A 6,858-nucleotide genomic window follows, 5' to 3' on the forward strand; every position below is an offset into this window, starting at 1 on the left:
TCTGTTTCTGCCTCCTGATCTTGTACCTCGATATTTCTGATACCCTGTTGCCGAACCCTGCCTGTACCTTAGACTCCGCCTCTGCCTATTGTATCTGTACCTTATCTGTCCGTGTGTTTACGACCTGGCTTGTCCGACCTCAAGAACCGACCTTACTGTTGGAGGCGGTTCCCTGTCCTGTCAGTGACACTTCTTCCAGAGTGTCACTCTCAGACTAACCTTCCTACTCTTTCAGTCTGACTCCTAACGCCTTGGAGAAGTTCAGGTCTTCGGAAGGAATCTGTGTAGTACTCCTTACTACACTGAGGCCTAGTCCTCTAAGTGTTACTGTTACACCAAACACTCCACTCAGGTGAACAGAGGTTAGCTGGTATATCGGATTATCGGTGATACTGCAGATCACTTATAATCTGGTATATTTCTGTATTCTCGGTGATACTGCAGATCACCGGTAATCAGATCCTCTCTGTGCTTCACCGATTGTTACAGGTGAGTGACATTATCTGGTGACAGACATGGTGCATTACCTGTGAGTGACCACACCACCAGCAGCACTGAAGGGTCTTCAGACAGATCACTGGATACCGGGCAAGAAAAACCATGAATGGCATGCTGTGCCAATTGTGGGCAGATGTCAAGCCCATTTACCAAAAAACTGCATGGTGTCACCACTGCCCAGACATGCCTCACCATCACCACCAGCAACAAGAGTGAAACAAAGGTTAAAGGTCATTTTTTGAGACAAAAGTAATGATATCGCATTTCGTGCGATAGATTTGATCTCTAACGATCCGATAATGAATGGATGGACATGCAGAGATGACGACATTACACGGGACAAGCTAATGAGCCAATTGAGATGAAGGAAGGATGACGTGTTTCCATGTTTGATAAAAATGAATGGCATTTCTGAAGTTTGCGAGGAACAGAAGTGTTTAGGCATGAAGAATATTAACCTGTAGGCGACCGCGATGGGCGTGACCCAGGACCACCTAATGCTGATAGGCGTAAAGTCCTAAAGCGGGGATTTGCAGGAGATATTTCTGCTTGGATGACGGAGCTCCGCTCTCTGCCATCAGTCTCCCGGTGGAGATCGCCGCTAGCAGACTGTTAGACGCGTCTATTTACATAGTACAGCGATGCGATCTATGCAGGGCCGGTGCTACCATAGAGGCAAAGGGGGCAATTGCCCCAGGGCCCCAGAGCTTGTAGGGGCCCCCAGTGGCTTTTCAAAAAGACCTTATAGTTTTTGAGAAAATCGATTTTAAAGTTTCAAAGGAAAAAAAACACACATTAAAAAACCCGCCGACTTTAACGGTTAATAGCAAATCCACCTTAAATGTTAGAAACCATAAATTTGCAGGATATGTTAAGGAGATCATTGGGAATAAGAGGAAAAAACAATTTTTCAAAAAGACCTTATAGTTTTTGAGAAAATCGATTTTAAAGTTTTGAAGGAAAAAGTATACTTTTAAATGCGGTAAATGTCACTTTTAGTAGCAAACCTAACGGTAGTGTAATTTTACATGCATCAAAAGAAAGAGCAATACATTTCCTGACGCGGTTTCCAGGGGGCCCATACGCAGCCGCAGCGCTTTGGCCAGGGATCGCTATACAGCCGCAATATGGCTGTATGAAGATCCCTGGCATTTTTTCCTATTTTCTCAATTTTTTTTATGTTTAGAGTGTGGGAATTTTTTTTTTTTAATTATGTGGCGTCCCCCCTCCTGAAACTTTTTAACCCCTTGTCCCCATGCAGGCTGGGGTAGCCAGAATGTGGAGCTCCGACCGATTGGGGCTTCACACCCTGACTATACCAGCTGCAAAAAAGGTACCTTAATGCCGATTTTTGTTCCGGGGTATCTGTTAGGGGGCCCCCCAGGTTTATTTTGCCCTGGGGCCCCATTGTTGCTTAAACCGGCCCTGGATCTATGGCAGCGCTGTACTAGGGACAGCCATCTGACACGGCTGTCCCCCTGAGACATGCAGGAGCGATCCGCTGTCATAGGCTGAAGCCTATGACAACCGACCGCTGTCATTGGCTGAGTGTGGGAGGGAGGGATTGAGGGTAGGGGAAAAAAATATATATAAATAAATAGGGAAATATATTTGTAAAAAAAATAAACACTGGGTGAGCAATCAGAGCCCACTAACAGAGAGCTCTTTTGGTGGGCAGAAAAGGGGAGGGGAATCACTTGTGTGCGGAGTTGTATGGCCCTGCAGCGAGGCCTTAAAGCTGCAGTGGCCTATTTTGTAAAAAACGGCCTGGTCACTAGGGGGGGTTTAACCTCTGGTCCTTAAAGGGACACTTAAGCCTAATAAAAAAAAAATGAGTTTTACTCACCTGAGGCTTCTACCAGCCCCCTGCAGCTGTCCGGTGCCCACGTAGAGTCGCTCCGATGCTCCTGGACCCACCGGTGGCCACTTCCGGTTTGGGCAACAGGAGCCGACAGGGTGGGAACGCGGGTGATTCTTCGCGTTCCCAGCCACAATAGCGCCCTCTATGCTGGTATATGAGATATACTCTATGCTATAGCAGCATAGAGGGCGCTACTGTAGCTGGGAACTCACGTTTCCAGCCTGTCGGCTCCTGTCGCCCAAACCGGAAGTGGCCGCCGGCGGGTCCAGGAGCATCGGAGCGACTCTACGTGGGCACAGGACAGCTGCAGGGGGCTGGTAGAAGCCCCAGGTGAGTAAAACTCACTTTTTTATTAGGCTTAATTGTCCCTTTAAGCGGTTAAAGAGATTTTCCTTTTCTCATGAACGGACTTACACTGAGTTTTACATAACTGATACATAAGATGAACTGAGCCAGAGAAGTGAAACCTAAAATCTCTAGACACATAAAACTTTGACACATTTTCAGAAGAATTATTTTTTGATGTTTTATGTTAAATTGTGTATGTTTTGTTTGTGTTTTAGAACAGGGTTAGTTTTAGAGTTTATGTGATATCTCCCATACAATAGGGAAACATTCAGAGGAACATTGTAAGAACAAAAAGGTTTTATAAGGGAAGCTTTTTTATTTAATCATTTTTTGATATTTCTTTTTGAGAGAAGGTACATTTTTGAGCGCAGTCCCCCAGAAGTTTAGCAACAATTCATTGTCGTTACTCATATCGGGGCTGCGCAGCTCTTCTTCCAGCAGCGTGGCCACGCAATAGCTGACCCAGCCCACCCGCGCAGTAAGCCGGAGATGCAGGCTCCATGCTACTGCGCATGCGCTGGCGGGCTCGCACGGCTAGTGCGTGGCCACGCTTCAGAAGGAACAGATGTGCAGCCCCAATGTTGAGGGGGGCTGCGCTCAACAATGGGGGGCTTCAAATCAGTGAGAGAAGCCTCAATATGATCCTGAGGCTTCACTCTTTTAAGGTATGGCTCTGATTTTGATCCCAAGCTTTGGCTCCGGATTACTTTAAAGCGGACCTGAACTCAGAACTTCCTCTCTGCTCTAAAAGATACACAACAGCATAATAACATTTAAACAAAAAACATTTCCTTGTCACACCTGATACAAATCCTAAAATAAATCTGCACAGTTTCTACTTCCTGATTCATGGAAGCAGACATATTGTTAGCCTGTGCTTTCAAATGGCCTTATCTGCCATCTCTGCCATAGGCAGTCATGTGACACGGGGAGAGATCAGATTACAACTTGTGATTAGACACAAATGAGGGGGAATTAGACAGGCTAAACTCTCTAAATACATACAGGGCGCATTTAACTATGTATTTCTTCAGTCCTGTGCAAGAGTTCAGGTCCATTTTATATTTTGTTACATTTCTGAAATAATTCAAGAAAATCAATGAAAAGAATTAAAAATAAAAAAAACTTTTCTTACTACAGCAGCAGGAAACATATTCTATACTTATTTGGTATACAGAAACATAGTTGTGGGGAGGACAGCGGGAGCCGGCAGTGGAGTGTATGCATAGGATGCAGCTCTCAGACATACTAAATATAGCTGAGAGCAACGCATCCAGGGCTGCCCATTGGTTCCTTAACCTGCTGGGCGGTCTGGACGAGCTCAGCTCGTCCAGTACCGCCGGAGCCTGCCGCTCAGGCCCTGCTGGGCCGATTTGGCTCAAATAAAAAGCAGCACACGCAGCCGGCACTTTGCCAGCCGCGTGTGCTGCCTGATCGCCGCCGCTCTGCGGCGATCCGCCGCGAGCAGCGGCGAAAGAGGGCCCCCCTAGCCGCCTGAGCCCAGCGTAGCCGGAACAAAAAGTTCCGGCCAGCGCTAAGGGCTGGATCGGAGGCGGCTGACGTCAGGACGTCGGCTGACGTCGATGACGTCACTCCGCTCGTCGCTATGGCGACGATGTAAGCAAAACAAGGAAGGCCGCTCATTGCGGCCTTCCTTGTTTATTCTGGGCGCCGGAGGCGATCGGAAGATCGCCTCCGGAGCGCCCTCTAGTGGGCTTTCATGCAGCCAACTTTCAGTTGGCTGCATGAAATAGTTTTTTTTTTATTAAAAAAAAACCCTCCCGCAGCCTGCCTGGCGATCTTAATAGAACGCCAGGCAGGTTAACAAACCAATGGGAATCTTTTCCCAGTGCCCCAACATACCCTGCAAATTTGGAGTTTCTAGCACAAAACAGGGCTTTGCTATTAACCGCTAAAGTCGGCAGCTTTTTAAACATTTCCCACACTCAGGGCAAGAACTTTAAAATCGATTTTTTTCAAAACTTTGCTTTTTTCCTCTTGTACCCACTGCCCCCCTTCACATACCCTGCAAATTTGTTTTTTTTAGCATGTAAGGGGGCTTTGCCTATTCATTGCTAAAGTGGGCGGCCTTTGACTAATGTAAAATGCAAATTACTAAAAAAAAAAAAAATATATGCGAATGGCGAACATCCCAAATTCGCAGAGAAATTGTCCATCAGCGAACTGTTCAGACCATCCTACCTAATAAAATACAAGTGTCCCTGTGTCCCATGCCCCTATGTCGGTGCTTTTGCACTACTGCGCATGTCCTGCACTGACACAGCCGTTGGGACAGACCGCAGGATGAGACAGGAGGCGGGCCTGCTGGCCGGGTGGGCATGTTTGCGCACGAGCGGGCGGGTGTGCGCACATGCACGTCGGTGACAGACCTAGAGCCCGTTTTAAACGGACTTAGGTCACTAGTCTCTAATAAAGGTTGCGTCTTTCTGCACATGCCCAGATCTTCGGTGACTAGCAGCAAATCTCTCTCCTCCACTGCCAATTCTACACATACTTACCCACCGTGCTGATAGAATAATACAAATACCCACAATGCCTCTGGCTAGCTTCCTGCTACACAGCAACAGCACACATAAGAGCTGGGCTACAAACGCCATCTATAGGGGCACAAGGGATCTATATATTCAGGAAAGGGGGTTACATTTATTATTTTGACTTTATTTTCATTGCATTTTTTACAGTTTCATCCCTCTGTAGAAGCTCAGCCAGTATTACACAAACAAAAAAAAAGAACAAATAAGAGAGGTTCACATCATTTTTGTTATGACTGTAAACAGGGATTTACCATACGGCTCTGTAGGTGTGTGCCTACAGGTGCATTATGAGGCGGAGGCGGCTCCCCTTTCCTCCCCAATGTCCCCTCCCTCAGCAGCTCCACTCCAGCAGCTACAGGCACATTGTTGGGGTGAAGATCTGAGGCTTAGTCAGTGCCTCCTGTAAAAGTGAGAGTAGCATGTGGGTATTGTATCCTCCCTCTACCGCACCCACTCTGGCCACACACACTACCATTTGCTGCCTGCTCTTCTTATCTTGGTGAGGCAATGTAAGGTGGTGACTTAAGGCCCATACACACGTCGGATTTTAGCGAACGACCCATCGTTTGAACGTTCCGTCGTTCGGACGTTTCCGCGTCAAATCCGACGTGTGTACAGACTATCGTTCGGGTGATAAGACTGGTTACCAGCGATCCGCCGGGCGGATCGCTGGTAACCAGTCTTATCACCCGAACGATAGTCTGTACACACGTCGGATTTGACGCGGAAACGTCCGAACGACGGAACGTTCAAACGACGGGTCGTTCGCTAAAATCCGACGTGTGTATGGGCCTTTAGTAGTGTGTAACCTTCTGATCGTGCGTAACCCCGCCTCCAATTGTGTGCAGCCTGTTTTGTATTTTAACTAGGGTGATATATAGAATTATTACTATTTTTGTATTAGTAAAGTAGAGGGGGCCTAAAGATTTGGCTGGGTAGGCCCACTCTTAGATTTACACCGCTGATAGGTTCATGTACATTTAACTCGTCCTGTGATATAACAAAAAAGGGGCTGGAACTAGGGGGTGTGTGGCCTTTGTTGAGGGGAATAGTTTATGGCGCTAGAATCTCTGCTCAAGCTACTGAAGTGTAAATCCAGCCCTGACTGTAAAACAAAAATACAGAGAGACAGAAATCACCTTTCTACAGTTCCGTCTGGATAAGTGGGAGCTTCTTATATCCACACATCTGCTACTTACATTAGGTAAATAACAATTGTATGCAGAACTTTCCTGGAATCTCAAATTCTTGTTTCAAATTTAAGGGGGTTAATTCTGACTCAATAAAAAATATAAAAAGTGATCACAGGCAAGTTCTAACTAGACTTAGTACTATATGTGCCCAAATGTATTTCACTGTGTCAACTCAGTTCAGGGACTTTAACACTTCACAAACCAATACACTGAGTATCATTATTATGGCTGCACTTAGCAGCAGACTGATAGACAACAATATGCAGCAAAGACTGAGATGGAAACCAATGAATGTGAAATAAGAAACCGTTTATTGTTAATCAGGGCAATTATGTACAAATAAGCAAATGGTAAATTCCCACAGTGAAACCCACATAAGACACAGCACTCTTAATTAACTAAC

This window comes from Hyperolius riggenbachi, chromosome 10, assembly GCF_040937935.1.
Source record: "Hyperolius riggenbachi isolate aHypRig1 chromosome 10, aHypRig1.pri, whole genome shotgun sequence".
Classification (NCBI taxonomy): Eukaryota; Metazoa; Chordata; class Amphibia; order Anura; family Hyperoliidae; genus Hyperolius; species Hyperolius riggenbachi.